The sequence below is a fragment of the Crocodylus porosus genome, unplaced genomic scaffold (genome assembly GCF_001723895.1).
Source record: "Crocodylus porosus isolate Cpor-Errol unplaced genomic scaffold, CroPor_comp1, whole genome shotgun sequence".
Lineage (NCBI taxonomy): Eukaryota > Metazoa > Chordata > Crocodylia > Crocodylidae > Crocodylus > Crocodylus porosus.
The window spans coordinates 386,044-410,709 of NW_017728913.1; positions in this window are offsets into that span (position 1 = coordinate 386,044).

A 24,666-nucleotide genomic window follows, 5' to 3' on the forward strand; every position below is an offset into this window, starting at 1 on the left:
GGTGGGCGGATGAGAATAGGGTGGGATTCAACACTGACAAGTGCAAGGTGATGCACCTGGAGAGGAACAACTGGCACCATACCTACAGGCTGGGGAACTCCCTTCTTGTCATTACAGAGGCAGAAAAGGATCTTGGAATCACTATTGATGCCAAGATGAACATGGGCCGGCAGTGTGGGGATGCACTCAGGAAGGCCAACCATACCTTGTCATGCATCCACAGATGCATCTCAAGCAAGTCCAAAGAGGTGATCCTCCCCGTCTATGTGGCACTGGTCAGGCTGCAGCTGAAGTACCGCATCCAGTTCTGGGTGCCGCACTTAAAGAGGGATGTGGAAAAGGGTCCAGAGGAGGGCCACTTGCATGATCGGGGGCAGCAGGGCAGGCCCTATGAGGAGAGGCTATGGGACCTGAACCTATTCAGTTTCTACAAGAGAAGGCTGAAGGGGGTTCTAGTGGCCTGTTACAAACTAGTCAGAGGGTGCCAGCAGGCACTGGGGGAGTCCCTGTTCCCCCAAGCACTACCAGGGGTTACTAGGAATAACAGTCACAAGCTGGCAGAGGGTAAATTCAAATTAGACATCAGGAGGCACTACTTCACTGTCAAGGCGGCTAGGATCTGGAACCAACTTCCAAGCGAAGTGGTGCTGGATCTTTCCCTGGGGGTCTTTAAGACAAGGCTAGACAATCACCTTGCTGGGGTTGTCGGACCCCAGTACTCTTTCCTGCGATGGCAGAGGGTCAGACTTGATGATCTGCTCAGGTCCCTTCCGACCCTACTATAAAACTATGAATGAGAGTGATTGGGAATGATTGAGATACAATGGTAACAGGCCTCTACTGAATGGCCTGTAACAACTGGGCCATCACCTCGCATTGATTCATCCAGGAACCATGGACCTCACCCAGGAACAGAGACAAGAACCCAGCATTTGAAATACAAAAGACACGGCAGAACCAGCAACTCCACCATTTTACCCCACCATTACAGACACCCAAAAATTCACATCCCTGAATGGAGCACACATGCTCAGTATGCCAGGGTCTGACCCTTGCTTGGGCATGCCTCCTGTCACTAGGGTCACACAAGGTCTGCACCTATGAAAAGGGGCAGTGAAGATAGGCCCAGTGGGACGCTCTCTCCATCTGGACCAGCACCATGCCACACCACCTATCCACCCCAGAGGCTCTGCCAGTGACCCCCCCTCTGGACAAGGACCCCTTTCCAGCCTGGACAGGTAGCTACCACCCCCCACCCCCTTTTAAACCAAGGACTTGGACTCTGCTTCTCTTTCCTACCTGGATTCCAGCCCTTTCACTGAGTCTTTCTCCTGCTGCCATTGTGAGTGCTTGGGTGTGTGAACCAATAACTTCATGGGGCTGTGTAGTGTGTTGTCTGTTTAATAAAACTGTTATTTGGACCCCTAAGTTGGGTTTTGCTTTACTATGGTTTGGCCCTGCTCCAATCTCTGCTCCTCACCCCTCTAACTTCTGTCTTATTTCTCCCTCTCCTGCTTCTGGCTCACTGCCACCTCCAACACCTGTCCTGAGCTCCTGTCTGCCTCCAACCTCCCTGTTTCTTTGCCACTATTTCATCCCCACAACCTTTTGCTTTTCCTCTGAGCTCTCAGGTTTCTGCCTCAGTTTCTTTCCTGGCTGTCTCCTCCTTGCCACCATTTATCTGCACCCCCCCCAATATTTCAGCTGTCTGCCTCAGTTTCCAGCTGCAGTCTACCTTAAGTAAACCCAAGCCTCAGTTCCTCAGCCAGCTTCTCTGTAGTCTACCAGTTCTAATCCCAGTTCTGACAACTATCACTCCCTACACTTTAACTCTCTCTCTCTCACCTGACCCAGGTACACCAAGGACATACATACACACATCACAACACCCAACTTAGGAACTCACCTGTGTGCATGTGTAGGTGGGTGGTATGTGTGTGAATTAGTGAATACACAAACACATAAATATATATTCACATATATAGATATAATTGTGTGTGTGGTATATGAATTAGTAATCCACATCTGTGTATTGGATGTGCAGGTGTTGGTAACTGATTCTGTCTAAAATTGGTTTGTGTACTGTGTATGGGTTTAAACTGGTGATAGGTGTGCATGAACCTAGACTGGTTATTTTGAACATGTGTGTATCTGAGTTGCTAGTGTGAGTGTGTATGCCTAGTAGGGGTGTATGCACCTAGTGAGTGTATGTGTCCTTAATTGATTTTTATGTGTGCATGTGCAATTGTCCCCCAACACCTCCTGTCTAACAGATCAATAGTGAGATCCTGAGCATTGGCCTGACCCCTCAGGGCTACACAAGTTGAGTTTTAACAACCCCAAAAAGGCACCTAAAGGTGTTATATTATTCAGAACTTCTGTTAAAAATATTGACTTTTAGTAGAACTGATCAGAAAGAAAGGAAAAATAGGGGATGGTAACTGGGGAAACAAAGCACCATACAGACAAAATGTTTTATTACAAGTTCTACTTGTTTTAACAATACTAGCTATCTTTTTCTAATGTAACAGTGTAACAGGGGCTCAGGCAGGAGCCCCATTACTAGGGTAGTCATAGAAGCAGGTGATTATAGAGAGAACCTTTACATAGGTGAAGGAAGTTGCGCACCAGGGAAAGATCAGGGCAATTAGCCCAATGCGGCTGGTATAAGCCCAGCGGCAAGTGAACGCACTTTGACTTCAGGCACTGGAGAAAGAAGAGTGGACCACAGTGAAGAGAGAGGGAGACGGAAGCATGATCAACGGCCAAGGACAGCCAGAGACTGTAGACCCTGAAACACCATGACTGGCCAGTAAGGTGGCAGGGTACTCACCCGAGGCCCATAACTGATGCAGATAGCCCAGGGAAAAGTAGGGGCTCTGGGGGATCAATGTGATGAGGAAAACCCCAAGGTGGGGGGTTCTGGGGTGGCACATGGGCAGTGAAAGCAGCATGTCCACTTCACCAGATAGCTGAGAGTTGAGCCAGGTTCACAGTCAGATGCATGGAGATAACAGCAGAGGAATCTCCCTGCTCAGTATCAGCGGAGATGCTGAGAATGTGTCCTGCTAATGAAGGGGGAAGATACAGCCTAGACCAAGATAGTCTAACACATCTGGGACACTCCCTGATTTAAAGAGATACCTGATCCACCAAGTGGTTCTCCCTGCTAATGAGGTAATTAGCGAGATGGATGTAACCCACTGCTAAGGATAAAATCAGCACCATGCAAGTTTACCATCTGGATCAATCAAAGTCATGGCAGGAAAGTTCAGAGAGAGAGACTGCGATAGACCCAGCTACCCTCCCACATTGAGCTACAGCTGACAAAAGTTAAGCAGAAGAAACAAATAATGAGCAAATAAACCATATTCAGAAACTTACCTTAAGAATTCTATAATGGATTGCTAGGGAGTAAGTAAAGAATTCTCCTACACATTGATAATCATGTAGATTACAATTTTTTGTATTTCACAATAGGAGAATTATGATTTATTAAATATCTGTTACTGTGGAAAAGTCGGGGTACCTGCTTCAAGGAGGGTCCCAACCAAAGGGATCTGTCCAGCCGTCGCAGCCTGGCTGTGCTCTAGAAGAATCTCCCGATCTGCTTCAGAGGAGCCTTATCAGCCCGCCGAGTGAACAGAATTGACTTAATTATGCCAGCAGGAGCCATTTCTGGCCCTGGGTGCTGGCAAGAGGAAAAGAAGTAAAAGAGGTGAAGAGGGGTGAGCAGTAAGGGGAAACCCCACCTGCCAGCCAGGACTAAAGTCCCCAGGAACTGGGCAAAAGACCTATTGGGTCTTCAGAGCTCAGAAGACCTTAAAGAAAAAAAAAAGAGAGAGAGAGGAAACCCCAGCTCCGCATTCATTAATTGAGGCTGGTGCTCAATTAAACCGGCGGGATAGCAATTAGCAGGGAGTAGAAGAAAAAACAAAACAAAACAAAAAATTGTTTGATCACTAGAGTCATGATCGAGAAGGCCAGAAAGTGAGAAGCCCCAGAGATCCTGAACTGCAGGCAGAGAGAGACAGAGAGAGAGAGAAGACACTGTCAGGATATTTGAGTTTTCATTTTTCTTTTCCTTTTTTTTATCTGGCCCCACCTTCCACCTGAATAAATGGCAGTCGGCTTTTCGTCAAGGAAATCACCATCCTCCCAAATTTAATCAAATCATTCAAATCATGGCAGGAGAGATAGCGGAGAATAATTGTGACCCAATTCCTACTAGTTGAACCCTGCCTGGATTCCTCTCCTCAGGCGGCCTATTCCACCTTCATCCAAGGCAACATAGCTCCCTGAACTACTTCCCCCTTATGGGTGTGGTCCCCCCCGAGACCTTTGGCTACTAGCCCTGGCCCACCTCCAGGCCAGTCAGAAGCCCAGGCCATCAGGTCTTGGCTATTCCTCGTGGTGGGCCCCTGACCCTTTCACCCTTCCAGTCCTGGCCCCAGCATTGACCAGTCAGGGGATGTCCAGGCAAATGTGAGTCTATGGCCCCACTCTTTCTTTGGGGTCCACGTTCCAGACCCTATAAAAGGGTAACCCACCTGGTTGTGGTGGCTAGGTTAAGACACCCTGAGCTGCCTTTTACTAGGGTGCTAACTGGCCTGGCATTTCCTGGGAGCTCTTGTGCCACTGATAGCCCCACTAGGCCACCCACTCATGGCAGGGTGCAGTTTTAGGTCATGCCCAAGACCAGGAGTCTCCTAACCATCCCCTACAGCTCCTCCCTTACCTCCAGATGATACCAACAGCCCTGCAGACAGATGAAGTTATTGCCTGGCCTCCCAGCAGCAAAGTGCCCTGTTTATATGGGCAGCCCTGAATCTAAAATGGGTGCCTGCTGGCTGCTGTCTTCTGGCCCTTAAAGTAGCAGGCACAAACAGTGCCGTGCCACAAGCGCTCTCAGACTCAGAACCATTATTTGAAAAGCCACCAGGTTAAAAGCATATCGTAATACAATAAGATGTGTAAACCCTGGTGCCAGAGATTCAGGAAGAAAGCCATCTCTCTGCTCTGTCCAACGGTGAAGAAGCATTGTCGTGAAGAATTTAATGCCAATAAGCTACTTTCCTGCACTTCCTTTAGCAATATGTGAGGAGCTATTGTCACTTATAGTAAAAAGGTTCACTTCTAAGGAGCTAGGATGCTATTCCAAGGTAGCATGGGCCAGGGAATTTTTCAGTGGGTCATTATACATCTGAAACTGCAGATGCATTGACATGAAGGTATTTTCCAGGAATGTTTCAAATTCATCAAATCTTCTGATGGAAATCAGGCAGGTATAAACTGGCCTATTTTACTGTCAATGCAACCTTCTTGATATCCTTGTGGATATTCCAGAGTTAGGATTCTGGAAGCCCTAGGAGCCTAAAGCTATTAATGGTTCCAGATACCATGCCTAGATAGTGCACCTAGTAGACAGAAAGGCAACAGGCATCATGGGAATGCTCATCATTTTTTTTTTTTAAATAGAAAACAAAATAAAATATTACTCTGATTTTTTCAAGCAAACATTTCAGGCTGTCCCCATTATACAGGAAATGTCTGAAAGCTAAGATTTAATTCTGAATTTCAGATTCCTAGACTTCTTCCCCCAAAATCCCCATGAGAGAAAAAATGCAAACCAGGGGTAGTTAACTGAGAAAAATTACTCACAAAGAAAAGAAATGAAGACTTTGGCAAAGGATGGCTAAGCAGCTTCTATAAGGTCATGCTTCTCCAGCAGTTACTGCTACTCACTGATCCAAACTGCAAATATGATTTGGTTAGGGAAGGTGAGATAGTGTAATTATAGGACTGTTACTTGTAGGAGGTCAGGATAGAGATAGATAGATATCTACAGAAGTTACTGGAAGAGAATGAATTGGACTATTCTTTGCGTGTTTATTCTATTGGCTTCAATTTAAAGGGCAAGTTGGAAGAAAAGATGTAAAACACACATAAACAGCACTTTGCAATACAGTGTGTAGAACTCTGGGCATGTCTACATGTTGCTGTGCTTTAGTACTTCCTTTTAGAAGTACTAAAGCATGCATATTTTGCCCACCCCTGGACTAGAGAGATTGTCAGCATAATTCAGTCAGACCTGCATGTTGCTTAAGTCAGAATATTGCTAGCATTTGGTCCCCCAGATTTTCCAGAATCTCAGCAGTGTGTCATGTATGTTATGGTCCTACTCCTAACACTGTTCCAAGGCTTGCAAAAAGACACTTGGATAGCTTCTTCATGGCTGCCTTCTATGGTTCTTGTGCAAAGAGAACCATCTGCAGTTATCTATTGAGCTTTTAAGTCCCCTTTTATGCTATCATACTGCTTTTATTTTGTGGAAAGCAGGGGTGAAGCTCACTTAAACCAAACATCAGCCATCAATATTTCCATTTCACAACTTCAGGAACAACATAAATGTGACAAAGTATAATACTAATAATTATGATAATTAACATTTTTTGAGTGAGTGCACAGAGGGTGCATTTACATATCACCCTGTGGTGACGTAGTGATGTGCTATGTCACCATATGGCATGCTACAGTGATGTAGTGATCACATGGGTCTACACGTGATCCCCAGCTATGTTGCTGTAGTGGCACACTCTTCCAGTACGGCACACTGCTACAACGATGTGCCATGCACATGGTGCAGCAACTGCATACTAGTACTAGCTCACACTAGTACTTCCTTTTGGAAGTACTAAAGCATGGTGCTCACACTAGTACTAACTCACACTAGTACTTCCTTTTGGACTTAGGTGGATGCCCCAATCCCCACCTGGAACCTACTCGGTGTATCCACAGCTGATGTCAGCACCCGTCTAGGGCTGCTTCTGCCTTACCAGGCAGGTAGTGACATAAGTTGTGATGGGGCTTGCAGGTTCCACATCAGGGATGGTGATTGGGTGTGCTACAACTCTGTCAGTGAGGGAATGGTGGTGGGGATCAAAACAGCTACAATGCCAGGGAAGGAGAGAGAGTGTTGTGACACTCAAGAGCATGCCAAAAGTCATTAAAGTGGTCCTCCAGCCAAAATAATTGCCCATCCCTGCTCTCATCCCAGAGCAGGAGGGCTAGGGACACAAGTTCCATATAAACCAGTATAAGTAATAGGAAGCTGGTTCAGATCTGTAGCACAACAGAAGTTCAGTGCACATAGACTATTTTCAAAATGGCATAAACTGGTTTAAGATAAACCTGGATGGATGTAGTATCAGACTTAACTGATTTAGGTCAAATAGGTTTATTGAACTCCTGCCCCAGATCCCTTTTAGATTCAAGTTAAATAACAGTCTCCCAGCATCCCAGGATGCTTTGCACCTCCTGCACACACCCCCTCACACAGAGGCAGGCTAGTATTGGCCCAAGCTGTCTTTTCCAGTTGAGCAGGAATGTGTTCTAGCACCTTCTGTCTTCTGGCCTGGGCCACTGCTGGCATGTGGCTACATTTCTGGAATCAAAAGTGAACGCCTGTTCACTTGCTTATTGATTGAATCTACACAGCTTAGATTAACCTCTGTAGATTGAGTCGAGTAAGCCTTGGGCTTTATGATTTCCTGTACCTATGTCACTATGATGAAAACACAAAGGTGATTTAAGGCCATACCGGTACCTTCATGATCTCATGATTCCATCCTAGCATTTAATTTTTTTCCAGACTAAATGGATACAGAGATTGTCAGGGCTAGCAATAGACTGTGCTAAGTTTCACAATAGTAAATAAATAAAGGTGACTTTGTATAAGTGTTTTAAACTACCCTGAAAGTAAAAAAAATAATGGTCTCAAGGTCTACATATAAACACAGAGAAGAAATGAAGCGGAAATTAATCTGTGTCCTAGTTCTTATTTATTTTTCACAAATGAAAATACCTGACTAGGCAAGTATAAAAGGACTTTTGTGCAAATAGCTTTATTGACCGTTAAAAATCAAACAACAAACCAAAAAGTAGAATTCCTTTCAAGAAAGGAAATACAAATAGATTTGAATTCTCTCAGATATTTTCTTAGCACAAAATGAATAACTCCAAAGGAAACCTGAAAGGCTTATGATCAGATAGAGCTTTCTTTTGGGAGTATTTTAAGTACAATTCTAATGCTGGGTTCTGTCACTAACATCTGCAAGGGACACTTAGAGTCCTGAATTTCTTCCCACTGTGCTGCTATGTGCCCCAAGGAACAGACAAAATTCCTTGGGATAGTTCCCTATTTCAACAAGTGTCTTCTCCACTGCTCTTATATAAGACCTTCCATCCTGCAGTGAGGGAGATTCTGTCAGCCCCAAGGAGCCCCCACTTTGGGTTACGTAAAAATTACAGGTCCCCCTCTCTGTAGAGTCATGCTGGAATAGTACTTGCCCAGAAATCACCCCTTTCACAGGCACTTAGTAAGGAGACAAACAACAAAAGGAATTATTATGAAAACAGAACAAACATAAGAAATCAGTAACCATATGTTAAGCTACAGAGATATGAGAATAAACAAACAAAAGAAAATACAAGAACATTAACCTGTTCTTACTCTACACCTTCAATCCAAAGATACAGTCCTTGAGGTCTACATAAAGCTTCTGCCTCTGATGCCCTGGCTTTCTGTATCCCCTTGGCATTTTGCTTATCTTAGACTGGAGAAGGTTGAGAGAGTCTAGGGAAGAGCTACATATATGATTAGAGGCCTGAAGAGCAAGCCGCATGAGGAAAGGCTGTCAAATATGGGACTGTTCAGCCAAGAAAGGTGAAAACTTTGGGGGGATTTGGTGGCAGATTACAAATATATCAGGGGAAAGCATCAGGAGCTGGGTGAAAAACTATTCACCAAAGTGCCCCAGGGTAAAACCAAGAGTAATGCTCATAAACTTCCAGAAGAAGTTTTCAGATTGAATATAAGGAAAAACTTCTTCATGGTTCATGTGATCAGACTCTGGAATAGACTCCCAGCGGTGGTGATACAGGCACCTACCCAGATCTTCAAAAGAAGACTAGATGCACACCTTGCTGCAGTTATTTGACCCCAGCAATCTTTCCTGCCCACAGCAGGGGGGCTGGACCCAATGATTTCACAAGGTCTGTTCCAGCCCTGAACATCTATGAATCTGTGAATCCTCAGCACCCTACACCACCCCGACCTTACTGATCTGGAAACAATGTCAGGAGTAGGAACATAGCACATAAGACACACTGCTGAAATTCTGAACTTCTCACTTTTACCTGGGAAGACTGAAAACAATCTTTCCAGGTTATACCATGATTTAGAGGCAGCCTTTAAGTAACTTTGTCTGTCTGGTTATTGATCTAGATCACTTTTAATTTCTAAGGGGGTTCACATTATGCCAGTAAGTTCCTGACTTATGAAGGTTCATATTTACCAGATTAGAAACTTGTATCCTTTTTGGACATGATGATCTGTTAATCCAATATACTGTCCCTCATGACAGTTTGACTAGCCAGATAACAAGCTTCTGGTTCTTCTTTTAGAATGCAACTGTATCATTGTTTGGCTAGATCCAGTTTTCCAATGCTTCTTAAAAGATCCACATGGAGGACTAGTAAATGACATTAATTCTCAGCCATTGAGTCTTATAGGTGCGAACATGTGAGGGCTGATCAAGTTAGTCATGGCCTTATTGACACAACCTTAGATGAAATGCAAAGATAAAATAACATTACACTTATATCAAATGCCATAACATGATTATAAGAACCATAAAATTCAACAGAACTTTGCATGAACTCTAAATAGAGGCTAAACACCAATTTGGGTAAACCTAAGTTGGAAGAATATCCATGCATGCTACGCTGGAAACCCAAATGACATGGGGTGAATCTGGAATCTGTGACAAGTACATTTCAAATTTCTTCACCTTATTTTATAATATGGCCACAGGCAACATGTGATGAGAGCACAGGGGGACACATGCCCCCCCTGAGATTGGCCCTCGCTGGCTGGGAAGTGGGGGCACTGAGAGAAGCACCAGATGGTGCCCCTCTGCTTGAGATTGGTGCCAAGGGACAGTGGGGTTGCCAAGAGAAGCGCTGGATGCACTTCCATTTTGGCACTGGTGCCCTGCCCCCGGTCAGCAATTAGCCTCTGGTGCCCCTCTAGACTCAGAAGGCACCAGTCGCCCATGAATATGGGCACATTATAGAAACAGAAGAACATTTTCATTATTTTTAAGGTGTTAGAACAATTATTTTCTTATTCTCTGAGCTAAAATATATTTCTATGTTATAAAGATAATTGCACAATTATAATGTGCAAAATAAAATAATGTGGTTTTTACTTAATAATTTAACACAGGCCAAAGAATCTATCTCAGTACCTTCTACAGGAAGCTCCTAATTCTTGTTTAAGTTAGCCTATATATTATAGAAAGAAATCCAGACCTGATTTAAGAACTTGGAATGACTGAATCCTAGAACAGTTAAAAATTCTAGTCTGAATTTGGCTAATTTTAGCTTCTAGTCACTGGATCCTGTTTTGCTATTTTGTACATAGCCATCTCTACTAAAATAAATCTCTTCCCTGTGCAAGTACTTGTAGATCTTTTTCTCTTGGATAAATTAAATAAATTAAGCCTCTTTAGTCTCTCACTATAAGGCTTTCCTCCTGACAGCATATGATTCTTGCAGCTATTTACTTGAAACCTTTCCAAATTCATTTTTAAATTTTGGATACTGGAACTTGACAAGTATTCCAGCAATGGTCTTACCTGTAATATACGTGACAGTAATACTATCTCCCTACTTCTAGTTATTATTCCTTTGCTTATACATTTGAGGACAGTATTCACACTGTTAGCTACAGTATCTTTCTGAGGGCTTATATTAGTCTGGTAGTGTAAATATATATCAGACATGTAACCTAAATTTATTTCCAATTATAGATATGTGACCTTGAATTTGACTATAAGTATTCATATGAGCCCATCACACAGACCAATCCAGGCCATTTTGAGTCATTGACTTGTTTCCATTGCCACTTACTATGCCACCAAATTTTGCTTCAGCAGCAGTTATACCAATATTTTCCAAATAATTCATAAAAGATGCAGAATTCAATTAGACCAGGAATATATCCATGAGGGATCCCACTTGAAATGCTTTGTTGGATAAGTTTTCCTTTACAATCTTTTTGAGCTGTATCAGTTTTTAATCCATTTAATATAACTATATTGGTTTCCCATAGCTTTTCTTTCCTTGTCAGAAAAATCTCTCATAGGGGTTACTCAAATGATTTGCATAAATGTATTGACAAGTCAACATAGTTACCGTTATAATATGTAATCTCCTCCAAAACAATTACAAGTGTGTTTAACAAGCCCTACTTCCTATTAATTATGGCAATAATTATGCTACTCTACTACTTTACTGATTGTGTCTCATAGCAATATTCCATGATTTTGTCCAGGATCAATATCAGACTAATCAGCCAATATTTCATCATATTTACCCTTTTTATATATTAGCACAGAATTAGTCTTCTTTAACTTGTTTTGAGTTTTCCAGTGTTCCTTTTCAATAGTTTTAAATTCTTGGAAATAAATTATCTGCACTGGAAGGTGCAGAAACAGTTAAGATTAACTGAAGAGGATATGAAACTGGAAGTATTACCAACAACATAAAAGTAGTCTTATTGCAAATGTGGGATCAAGTTGTATAATGAGATCCTTGCAAGGGGGACATAACTTCATGAGGCAACATTGACTTCACTGGGGCCTAGACTAGTAGATAGACAATCCCTAGAGAAGATTCTTTTCAAAATCACGATGTTATGGGATGTTACTATATTAAACAAAAGTATTCTTAATTCAGGGGACAGCAGATTGTGTATTGCATTATATGGTAGTTCAATACACAAGTATATATGCATGCATGTATATTTTAATAGTCTTTGTATACTATACTTCACAATAGGCAAGATAGAAATGTATATATTATGTTGCCTAAAAGCTGTATTGTTTTTAATTTTCAATACATCTGCTAGGAATAGCTGTGCAGGTTGGTATGTAATAAAAAAAATCTAAAAGCTAAACTTTAATTTAAAATATAAATATTAAAAAATCTACATAAGCTTTTGGAAAAATGCTCATTTCTAAAGAATCACTTGTTATTTTTTGCATACATTTGTGTTGCCTGATTTAAGGCAAAGCTGACAGCACAAGTAATGAAAACCCACAGCAAAGCCATTGTTTGTAGAGATACTAGTCTGATCTGAAACAGCAGGTGCCAATAACCTTGTGAGAAAGCCCTGCTACAAATGCCTAGTGAACTATGATTTCAGATGAAAATGTTTCTAGATGTATGAGCACTTATCTGAATCAAGGCTCTTGTAGAGCTTCTTGGTTCTTATGAAGGTTTAGTAGGAGAGGTTGATAAGAGGTTTCCTTGAAATTACTAAACATATGCTAAAGTTCAAGGTGCCTTTGTACTGCATTTGCTGCTCCTAAGGCTAGGGACAGACATTCAAAAAACCAGAGCTCGACTTGATTCAATCTTTGCAGGTTAGTCTAGCCTGCAAAGATTGAACTGATTTGCAAGTGAACAGACTCTCACATTTAATTCTGCAAATGTAGGTGTGCCTAGAGGGGGAGGGGAGATGCAGCCCTTGCCCAGCTTGCTCCAAGGCCAGACACCAGCAGGGGCAGTGCCTCAGGCAAAGTGGGGAAGGGGGACAGCATTAAACTCCCCTGTCTCTGGGTAAGCATGGTACCCCAGTCAGGGCCTGCCCAGATTTCCCCCCTGCTCTTGCTTGGGTGGTGGGGAGCCTGGCCAGAGGGGAGCCTGTCATGGCCCTGCTATCCACTCAGGGCTGGGGCGACATCTTCAGCTGGGACTGCGGGGCTAAGCCAAGCTGACCTGTGAGTGCTGCTGAGGGTGAAGCCAGAGAGGTAGCTTGGGCAGGGGCTGTATGGCCACATTGCTCCCAGCTCCACTCACCCAAGCTGGGTGGGGCTGTCATGGAGCTCCAGACAGCTGGGAAGTCCTCCAGCTGGATGTCCTCCATCTTTCAAGGCATCTAGGCAATAGATCCAGAGCTCTACATGCTGGGCAGAAGCTGTTGGGCTGAAGCTTCCCCCCGCCCCACCAAAAGCAGCATGGCATGGCCATGGAAGTGATAGCTGAAGGCAAGGGGGGCAGAATAGTCCTCCCAAGCCCCAGCTGGTTGTGCACAGGACAGGGGTGCAGTGGTAGCTGCTAGGCTTGGGTCCCACTGGCACCTCCGAGCTGGCCTGGGAAGCCTGCTCCCCAGCCAGCCACCACCCATGCTGCCACAGCCCTTCCCTGCCAGCTGAGGCTCTATGACAGCCCCTCCTGGCTTGGACACAGGGAGCTACACAGCTCCCATGGCTCCAGCCCAAGCTGCAATGTGCTAGGAAGGGTCAGGTCCCAGCATCCCAGCCCAGTCTTCTCCCTCTGACTCCATCCTCAGCAGCACTCACAGGCCAGCTCAGCTCAGCCCTGCAGCCCCAGCCACTGGTGAGGCAGGCAGCAGGCAGGATACCAGCCAGCTCTGGCCATGCTTTCTCCCCTGCCTCTGAAGTGGGAAGGGGAAAATGGCTGACAGGGGCCATAGTCCCCGGTAGGGGAAGAGCAGGGAAATAAACCCCCTCCCTGGTCCCTTTGCCTCAGGAGGGCCATGCGTCTGGCCACGCCCCTGCCTTTGTTCAGCTAGACAGCAGAGGGGAGGGGTCAGCCCTGCTCTCTGGAGCAGAGAGCATGGCCCAACCTAGGGACGGGATGCTGGAGGTTTCTGGTTTAACTTAAACCAGGAAGGGGTCTGGGACAGATGCTGCGTAAACTGGTTTGACCCAAATCAGTTAAGTCTGATGCTACATTCACCCAGGTCTATCTAAAACCAGTTTGTGCCATTTTGAAACTTATTTATATGCACTGAACCAATGTTCTGTTACTGGTTTAAATTAGTTTCTGATCACTTAAACTAGTTCATGTGTAATGTCTGTCCCTAGCCCAGGGGTGCAGAACTATCCAAAGCAGGACAGAAGGAAAATGAGTTCATGACCCTGCTCTCCACAAGTCTGCATCTACATTAGGAGAAGAAAGAACTCTTCTCTCTCAAATTTAGTGTAGTTAAACATAGCTGTAAATATGGCTTAAATGATTTTCCACTCAAAAAAAAGTTTAATTTTACAATGCTTGAATCAGTTTAAATAAAGGCATGGTTCAACAAAAAGTGGAACTGATAGCTGTTAAATTATGATTTTATAGAGATTTTAAACAGCATTAAACCCCTCTTTGAACACACCATTTCCTGCATAGGCAAATAATTAATTTCATATGGAAAACCTTGACTCTGATAAACCCTGTCCCAGTTCTAAGACTTCTCCCAACCCCCCTCAGTGATAGACCCTGGCAGGAATGGGTAGAACTACAGCCAGACTGCAATGTTCTTTGGGAATGTCAACACCACAGTGGTCTTCAGGGTTAGTGACAGACATGACACACAAACTGGTTTAAGTGATCAGAAACCGGTTTAAACCTGTAACAGAACAGATGTTTAGTGCACATAAATGAGTTTGAAAATGGCTGAAACCAATTTGAGATAAGTCAGCCTAAACACTGCTCCTGAGTCTGGGACAGACTTTGCATAAACCGGTTTGACCCAAATCAGTTAAATCTGATATTACATTCAACCAGACTTAAGTTATATCGAGGACAAAGAAAAGAGAGACTGGCTTCAGGGTTGAGAGACTGCATGGAGAGTGGTATATATACACCTTTTGGTCCACCACATTCTCCAGGGCACCTGAGAATGATCCCCAAATCTCCTCTTAGTTACACCAATGTAACACTATTAATTTCAAATGTGTTTCACTAGTTTTAGTGGGAGGAAGCTGGTCCTACATCAGGTTAATCCTTTACCTGAATTTTCTTAGGGTTTCTGGGTGAAAGGTTATAAAATAATATAGGCTTTAAGTCTGAAGTTCAGTAAGAATTTCTTACTAACTTTCCAAAATGTCTTCCAAAACTGGATTATGCTAAAGCACACAGTAAGCACATCTACATAAGATGGTACATTGTCATAGCAACAAGCTGTGGCAATGTAGCATCACCAGGCATGAGCCATGATGCAGACATTACTGCACAGCAGTAACAAGATACTGTGCAGTAGGGTCAGAAACAACCCATGCGCTGCCAGGGCTGTACAGTAATGGCAGTTATTGCACACTCAGGGGCATATGTAGATGTACCCAGTGATGCTCTTAGGTGAAAAATAAGTGTGTCACATAGGGAGCTAGTGCAGAATGCCTCTTCTGGTTATATTTTCTCAATAAGAAAAATCCTTATAGAATTCATTTGTTTCATAAATTCATCAATTTTGTTAGTGAAATAGAAACAATGCTGAACTCTAAAATTAATGTTTCAAATTAAAATGGATACACTTATGGGACTACAAGATAACATTTGGAATAGAAACTATACATGTCATATCACACAATCAGTAATCAAACATGCAGGTACACATTTTATATACTGTCTGTAAAGCACTACCCTTCAGTTTGCAACGCATATGGAGAAAAACAGCCCAAGAGAAATGATAAGTATCCAAACACATAGCTGATTGTTGGATGAATAGGGATCTTGCTTTGGGGGCATAGCTAAAGTAATGAAAGAGCTTTTCTCTTTTGCCTTTTTAAAAAAATCAAGTTTTTTCCCCAAAACCATCTGCCATGTAATCAGATTCTACGGTCACCACAGACAGATTCCGTAAAATCAAAGTACAGATGGTGGTTTATTACAAAATAACATAGGAAGCTTAGAATAGATGATACATTTGGTCATTTTTGCACAGAAACTCCTTGATTAAGTATGAAAAATGTGAACATTTGTTTATCTTGGAAAAACTGCTATTACTTGTCAAGCATGACCAATTAGGTATTTCTAAACTGTTATCCATATAATTAAGAAAAACAGCCATCTGTAAAGTCAGAAGTTTGCATCTCTCCTTTTTCTGATCCACATGTAAATGTAATTTCTCTAATCTGATTTACTCACAAGACAGTTACCAGGCAGAACACGGAGGCTGATGATTGCAACAGGTCTATTTTATTTTATTTTTTCTTTACTTTCCACTTACATTTTTCCTGTGGCAGATGTTGACTAGTAATAGAAGACGACAGAAGAAAATCTTCTCAAAATATTTATCACTTCATCCTCTACTGCACTTAAGGGATGAAGAAGACTGAGATAATACAACAAAGAAATAAAGTTTCTTTCAAATTATTATTCAGTGCAGCTCGACAGTTTTAGAATTCAGAAAGAGAAACAAATAAATGGCTTGGTTCATTTCTGAATTTGGTAACATTAAAGCAAAGTGTGGCTATGGAAATAGAGATATACTAAGCTGTCTATTTTAAACTGTGTTTAAGAGGTAAAAGCCTGAAAAAAATATTCAGGTGATAACATATAGCCAAGGGCTGTTTTAATCCTCAACCAATGGAGCAGGTGCAGGAGTGGAGTGGGGCCAAGATGCTCTGCACTAGCAGGAGTTATTAAAGGCAGTCTAACTCAGTCAGAAGTTCTCTCTGGGCATTTGTGGAAAATACAACAAAACAAGTGATGAGGTGCATGTGTTTTAGCAATTTCTGTGCACAGAAATTAGGACTTTAGATACAGAAGCTTCCATGTACAAAAAGCATATAAAATCCAGTTTCATGCACTTAAATGTCCAATTTAGCATTCACTGAAACTAGTAGGATTCTTCCCATTGACACTAATAGGAGCTGAACAAATACAGTGAGGTATAGAAAAGGCTTTGAAAGAATAGCGTGATTCCACTATGCAGGATTTGGTTAGGCCACATAAATATTGCAGTCAACTCTTGGTATTGGATGGCTGTTCAAATTTTGACTGTTTTGTTACCAAAATCTATGAAGAAGGTATTTGTCACCTTATAAATTTAAGTTTAATTTTAAATGCATATCTAATCTTGGTGAGATATGAGATCCTGTTAAAAGTTCTATGCAGAACTGAGCTTACATTTAAATTGTTTAATTTAAACTGCTTAATGTAATACATACATAACTTGTTTGTATGTATGCGATACATACATATATATAGATATCCAACTTCATGTAAACTTTGGATTGCTTGAGACATTATTAGGATTAAGGATATGTATTTTTCAATGAGTTCCTGCAAACCTTTAAAATTCATTAGAGAACTTCTGAAACTAAACTTAAAATATTAAAAATAAGCTATCCTAAGAAAAGCCATACCAGAGCAAACAATAAAACAAAACAAAATACACATGAAAGTAAATGAAGTCAATTACTTAACTAACAAACAAACAAAAAAACAAGTCTCATCCATACCCAAGTTGGAGGGACCACTTCAATCTCTGTGTCCAAATATCCCCACATTCGCACCATGAACAGATATTTTCCTTGAGGAAATAAAGGGGCACGTTATGGTTTCTCCTCATATTCCCAAGCAGTTCTATATCAACAAATAAAGATGGTACCATATGAGAGATGATTCTAACTTGAGGTTACAAAAAGAAAGTAAAACTACAGAATAGCATGTATCTGATCTAAGACTGAAGATCCAGTTTTGCAATTTTGGAAAGCCAACCAAGTCTTGGACAAGAGGCAGACAGTGACTGGCATCCACACAAAAACACATGAATACCCACAAAGCCTCACAGGGAGACTAATGAGAGAGAGGAGCCCAGATGAAGCTTAGGAGAAGGATAGCATTCTTACTTTGTAGCTTGACTAAGAACTTAAAAAAATAAACAAGATATACGACAGAAATGTAATTAACAGGTTAATTTTGCAATTAAGCTGAAACCAGGTATGCAGGCATAGTAGCTACTGCACCATAAAATGGTCCACCCAGCTATAAAGTTAGACCTCAGAAGTGTGTGCTAACTTTATAGCTGTTGGTTATCCAGATTTAATTTTCATGAGCAGAAGGATCTATAAGCTTTCTTATCTTAATAGGTGACTATGCATGTCAAATCCATTTGAACTCAATGTGATCAAGGGTTGATCCAAGGGAGGGAAACAGTGGTGCAGTGCACTATAACCCCTTTAGCTATACTGCATATCCACAGTAAGCACTGAACTCACCTGCTGGTCAGCACAGGCTGTTGCTTGAGTTCTGCATATGCAGTGAGCTTTATGAGCTCCTCAGCTGATCAAAATAAGTCCTGGGTCCGCCATCTTGACATGGCTCTAGAAGCCATGGATTGAGTACCACAACTGTTCACTCTCCTCCTCGCTCCTTGTTGAATTCTTCAGTGGCAAGGGAAAAAAGTGGATGAGCAAGAACAAAACTCACTGCTCTGGAGCTATGTAATGGTGGCTCTTGCAAAAGCCTACACCAACCAGCTGGTAAGCTCCTAGACCTCACTGTGCATGCAGAGCTCAAGTAGGAACATGCACTGATCAGATGATGGGTGCATAGCATATGCATGACACAGCCAAAAGGTTGTGGCAGCACACCCTTGCCTCCTCCTGGATGCGATAAACCTAACATAGTAAAGTATGAGAACAGGACACAGTATAGTGAATATGATTTTAAACAGTCTGAAGTTTGGATTTATACTCACAGCCAATTATTTCATCTCATCCCCAATCCAACAGATTTAAAGAAAACACTTCTAAAATAATAAAGTAGCCAATGAAAAGGTCTTCAGAATCAAATTCTGATTATTCTTAGAACAGTAAAATTACAGAGCATCAATGATGAAATACATTTTGGTCCTTGAAAATATTTTGTTTTATGGAAATCTGAGGACTGGATCCAGAAAGTCTTTTCTATCTGACACTGATATTCCTGTAACTGGGGGTTTGCAAATTTAAAACAGAACAGTAAAAAGAAAAAAAAAAGCAATATGATTTGGGAGCTACCATTTAATGCTGTAGTAGAAGTCTATGATAAACATCATTTGTTGCATAGAGTAGTATTACACCACATGTAAGAACAAAAAGGAAAAAGATAAGAGAAACTGAGTTTTGTTGTTTTGGCTGAGGAGGTCTTAGGGAACAATCACAAATTAAGAAAACCTTCAGAAAATGGACTTACTGTTCCTGGCACCAACAATACTGATATTTCATGGAAGATTTCTCCACCCAAGAAACAGCATAGAAAACACACACAAAGTTAACTAAGGGTCTTGTTACTTATGCATTTTAAGCTTCTCAAATGCTGATCAGTATTAATATTAGTTTGAGTTTAAAGTAGTGTCTTAAGGCTAAAGACCTTCTCTGACTGTGCCCGAACAGCACAGCTGTGACTTACCATTAGAGGGCTGGTGAGCAGAGGCCCAACTAGAAGCTATAGAATATGAGCTGGATAATATGGATCAGAGATAAACCTGCCTTGGAGTGGCATAAACTGAAGAGCTCCCTGAATTACCTAAAATTAATGTGGAATTAGTAGGATGGTTATAAGTTCTTGGAACTGTAATACTAAGTGCTGCTCTTTTAATTTCAGCTGATTAAATGTTTCCTGGGGAAGGAAGATGTAGTACTGGAAACTATATTTTTAAGTGGTTTAGCTGCAAAGTCAGGAAGGCCCAGATTCTACCCCATATACTAGGCATCTAAGTACATTCAGGCACTTACGGTATCTGTAGACATGCCAGGAGATAATTATAGCATGTTGGAGCAGACTAGATAATTGAGTCAGCTGAAGTGTGCTAATTAGTGTGTTTCAGCCAGCCTCCACATTTTGTATATAGCATCCCCACACTTCAAAATGGCAATGGGGGCACTTTAACTAAAACTTGTTTGGTGAGCTTTCATTAAAGCACCCCCACAACTATTTTGAAGTAATGGGACACAGATACATGAGGTGTTAAAGTGCTTTAATTAGAATGGCTCTTGGAGACACTCTAATTAAAGCTCTTCCCCCAACATACACAGCCACCCCTGAAGCACATGAAAAACTCCACAAAGGGCCTTCTTACACCATCATTTTGGGTGGGTACTGGAGCTCTTAACACCTGGACTGCCTGCATATTAACACCTGAAACTAGTTTTAAGCACTTTTTAGGTGGCTCAAGGTTATACCACTCCAGGACAGGGTTCTCTCTGATCCGTGTTACACAGTTTGTGTTACACTAAGGTATAGCCACACTAGGCTACACCTTAGTATAAATACCCGACCACCTCCCACAGCTGGTCCAGATCAGGCCCACTGCCCCTCCCTGGGCTCCCTAGAACAGCATATCTGCTTCTGATACCAGTGTCCATATCATTAATGAAGATGTTGAATAGTGTAGGCCCAAGGACAAAGCCTTGAGGGACCCCACTAGTCACAGGGCACCAAGACAATTGACTTCAATTAACCACCACCCTCTGGCTCCAAGGCAGAATCCAGAGGGTGGTGGTTGATGGAAGTCAATCGTTGTGGTGCCCTGTGACCAGTGGGGTCCCTCAAGGCTCTGTCCTTGGGCCTACATTATTCATCATCTTCATTAATGATGTGGACATTGGTATCAGAAATGAATTGTCCAAGTTCACCGATGACACCAAACTCTGGGGTAAAGTGTACACACATGAGGACAGGAGAGTGATCCAGGCTGACTGACAGGCTCAGGAAATGGGCAGACAAGAACCTGATGGCATTTAACACTGAAAAATACAAGGTTCTCCACCTTGGAAGGAAAAACCTGCAGCATCCTTATAGGCTTGGCAGTACACTGGCTAGTACTACAGGCAAAAGGTACTTGGGGGTCATGATTGACCACAATATGAACATGAGGCTTCCATATGATGCTGCACCTAGTAAAGCAAGCAAAACGCTGGCTTGCATCCATAGATGCTTCTCAAGCAAATCCCAGGATATCTTTCTCCCATTGTACTTGGCCTTGGTGAGGCTGCAGCTGGAGTACTGCATCCTGTTTTGGGCTCCACAATTCAAGAAGGATGTGGAGAAGCTTGTTGAGAGTGCAGAAGAGAGCCACACACATGATCAAGGGTCAGGAAAACAGACCTTATGATGAGAGGCAGAGAGTCATGGGACTCTTCAGCCTGGAAAAGCGCAGGCTCAGGGGCGATCTGGTGGCCACCTATAATTTTATCAAGGGTGCTCATCGGGATCTGGGGGAATATCTGTTCACCAGAGTGCCCCAAGGGGTGAAAAGGTTGAAGGGCCACAAACTGCTTCATGACTGTTTCAGGCTGGACATAATGAAGAACTTCTTTATTGTCTGAGCCCTTAAGATTTGGAATAGCCTGCCATAGGATGTGGTTCAAGTACTTACTTTGAACACCTTCAAGAGACAATTGGATATTTATTTTGCTGGGATCCTATGATCCCTGCTGACTTCCTGCCCCTGGGGCAGGGGGCTGGACTCAGTGATTTTCCAAGGTCCCTTCCAGCCCTGTCTATGAAATCCATGAAATATATTCGCTTACTGCCTCTCCCTCCCCAAAACCTGTCCCACACTTCCTTCTGGCTACCTGTGTTGTCTGTCTTGGGGGAGAAGACAAGGAAGGGCTCACCTGCCTGCCCAGCCACTACCACTGCTTCTGCTGCTCTCTAGTAGGCTGAGCCTGGAGAAGAGCAGCATCCTGGCAACAGCAAAAGTGGGGCCAGGCAGGCAGGCTAACCCTTCCCTAAATGCTTCCATGGGAAAGACAGCATGGACAGCCACAGGTAAGTGTGAACCCCAGAGGGCAGGGGGACAGGGGGAAGCCAGGAATGGGAATTACAGTGGTTCTTACCTTTCAATCCTCCAGGCCTCTCCTGGCCTGAAGTGTGACTGCTCTAAATTCAAGCTAGCGCTAACATCAGTCAACATATGTGTGGCTCATAGTGTTAGGTATACTGTGGCCCTAAGTGTGATTCTATTCTATACTGTTTATGTTCTGATAATCCAAACTGCATCTACTTTGGCATCACAGCAAAAGGGACTTTTATTACCCTTAAGACTGAGTCACAAAACAGCAACAAAGAAGAGAGAACCCACCCATCTTTTGCATAAACAGTCTTTCAAGGATTTGATTAGGATGGAATAGAATTGCTCTTAGGTATTTAAGTCTTCTTACAGGCCTAATAGGTAGAATAGAATGTGGTCTGAATCTGTCTGAAAAAGCCCACAGCCTGGGCTTTGCAATAAATAGTACTTGTTGATCAGTGCTTGAAACAAAAACATAGTTCAATTACAGCGGCCAGGAGTGTAAAGAAATGAATCTTATTGTTACATTATTAACAAAAAGCATTATATGAAACAGGGGGTATGGCTAACTATAACAGAAGAACATTTTAGCAGACTATGCTTAAAAAATATACCCAAGAACTTCAAATAGTTTGAATGAGAATCTAAATTTTTGGGATACTTGTGCCAGCCAATACTTTAAACTGATGAAAGTTTCTCTTTACTCTCCATAATTCTCTCACCTAAAGCTGCTCATCTATATAAGGTATATCCATGCAAAGATAATCTTGATTTTTGTAAAAGCTACCTTCCACGGACTACAAGAGAATACAGCACAGCCAGGTTGGGGGTCACACCTCCCTGGCCCATTCCTGGATCCAATGCTGATTGTAAATTTCCCTGAAAGTAGAGGACCAGTGGGAAGAATCAAACCAATGTGATTTTTTCAAACAGCACTGAAAACAATTAAACAAAAATATGTTGTACTCCTTCAAAACCTTTCTAGCTGAGTTGCCATCATTCAAAAGTATTGCCAAAATCCAGTATGCTGCACTGTCATAGACAAACACGATACTAAGTTCACTTGAAGATGTGCCGTTAAATCCCTGTACACTATATTGAAATACAGGGGTTAGAGTTTACAGTGTATTAAAAGCAGTTCACTAAGCAATCTAGAGTAATGACTTGGAGTTTTATTGGTAGCTTTTAGCAATACTGGCTGTGAAGCAGCTGCTTGATTTAATTGGCAAGCACGTGTTCATTTACAGGCAGAATTAGCACCTGTCCTTTTGCCAACAAGCTAAAGATTGTACCAGCTCTGAAATAAGCACTACTTAACCTGGTTCATAATTAATGCAGAAAAATCCCACCTCACACAGTTAGCTCAACCTGCTATGTATGCTTAAAACACAAAGGTAATTAAAACTCGATGAACATTTTTGGCTAGCAAGAAATGTGCAAGCCTGATTACCTTCTCTGTTCCCCATACTTTTTACTGTATTAAGTGCAGCAAATTCAACCCAGTTGATTTTAAAATAATTATAAGAAGTACAGTGGTAAAAGACAGTAAGATATTAGTACAGGAGATTTTAAGACATATCACAGATGCTAATTACACAGAGATTTTAAATAATAACCAATGCAAATCAAATAAATTGCGATACCCAAGAGTCAATATTTTTTATTAATTTATTTTTTACTTTTACCCTTTCTCCTTTAATCCCTGGTCCCTGCTATATTCCATAATACATCTTACTATATTTTCTTGGTGGTGGGTTTTGCTTTGCTTTATAGGTGACATTTTCCTTGCAACCAGTACATTAAAAGATAGGTTGTAAGCTAGACAAATTGAAGAAATTTAACAGACACTTGGTTGGGATGGTTTAGTCAGAGACAATCCAGCCTTGAGCAGGGGGCTTGACTAGATGACCTCATGAGATCTCTTCCAGCCGTAGTTTCCTATGAACCTGTGAAGCATAAAACTAATTTGTTTACCTGCGCTGTCAAAGGTGAGCATGTATGCCATTGCACGTTTGCAATCCAAAGAGAGCATTTCTTCCTGGTGCTTATAAGTAGTAACTGTTGTTTATAGGTAACATAAATTAAACTTTTAAGAATATACCAATAAAATATTGAAAGGAAAATAGTGGAGATAATTTTAATTTTACAACTCTATGTAATATTTGGTATCAAAATATTAATTTAAAGAGCAAGTAAGGCATGCTTTGCTACTCAATTATTTCCCTCATAGGTTTTTAAATATATAAAAATATTTAATTAATTGTTGAGTATATACTCAAAAACATTTTAAAATGTGGTGCTCAGAGTGTGGCCCATGGGCCAGATGCATCCTGTGGAGCTGTGACATCTAGCCCACGGCAACCCCCTACTGGAGGGGATGGTAATCAAAGATGCATATTGCACTTTCTCTGCCAAATTTCCAAGTCCTTTGGCTAGATGACATGGTCCTATGCATCCTGTGAGCGCAGGGTTGGGACTAGGGCCTGATTTGTTGAATTCAGGGTCAGAGCCAGGGCCTAATCTGGTGTGTGCAGGGCCAGGGAAAGGCCTAATGCAGTACATGCAGTGCCAGAACTGAAGTTAGGTGGTGGCCCCATCCTGGTGTATGAAGGGCCAGGGTAGTGAAGCTGCTTAGGTGCATGCAGGGCCTGATCTAGTGCACAGGATTGAAGTCCAATCCAGCGCACAAGGCTTCAGCCACTGCCAGAATGCACCCAAGTGTTGATCCTATGCTGGATCCTCTGTACAAGATCCAGCTCATGGATGTCATGACCTTCCCCTCCCCCACTCATTTACTCTGCAGCCCAGAAAGATTAAAATATTACTCTAATCGAAGATATTATTTAAGTGTGTACTTATTATCTGAGTCAGCCAAAATTTCATAGATTTCATAGATTTTCATAGACATCAGGGCTGGAAGGGACCTCGGGAGATCGAGTCCAGCCCCCTACCCAAAGGGCAGGAAGTCAGCTGGGGTCATAGGATCCCAGCAAGATAAGCATCCAATTTACTCTTGAAGGTGT